Below are 412 nucleotides of genomic sequence, written 5' to 3'. Positions count from 1 at the left end.
CTTAAAACCTATATTAAAACCTACTTGCACGAAAGCTCCACGCAATCACCCCAAAGAACAATCCAAAATGCAACACAATCAGGCACATTCACACACCGACCAACGCGATTTACATCTGCTCGATATTTCCTCCTTGAGAAGTCCAAGACATTCACAAGACACGTTACTGTCCCCCGCCCTCTCTCACGCCCACGAAATTACGTAGTGTCTGCCGCTGCGCCTCCGAGACGGAAATGGTTAAAACGTGGGGCAGAGTCTCCTTCGCTTAATATCGCTCGAGTGTCAGTATCATTAGACATTACGCGTTTTCCCATTAGTGTGCGGTCGAGGGTGACATGTTGAGGAAGGCGCGTCACGCATTGCACTGTTTTTGATGTTACCTTTGGTTGTCTGTTGCCATGAGGAAGACTAA

The 412-nt window shown here is 47.8% G+C and overlaps 1 protein-coding gene across 1 annotated transcript in view; it reads right to left on the bottom strand.

Annotated features, from left to right (window-relative positions):
- The window catches only part of LOC119591414 (dipeptidase 1-like), a gene marked incomplete at both ends in the record, with an annotated part of 94,984 nt that overhangs the window by 67,595 nt on the left and 26,977 nt on the right, over positions 1–412 (bottom strand).

Source organism: Penaeus monodon, chromosome 28 (assembly GCF_015228065.2).
Source record: "Penaeus monodon isolate SGIC_2016 chromosome 28, NSTDA_Pmon_1, whole genome shotgun sequence".
Taxonomy (NCBI): Eukaryota; Metazoa; Arthropoda; class Malacostraca; order Decapoda; family Penaeidae; genus Penaeus; species Penaeus monodon.
Note: the sequence above shows the minus strand (reverse complement) of the source record. Positions and strands in the feature narration are given on the sequence as shown.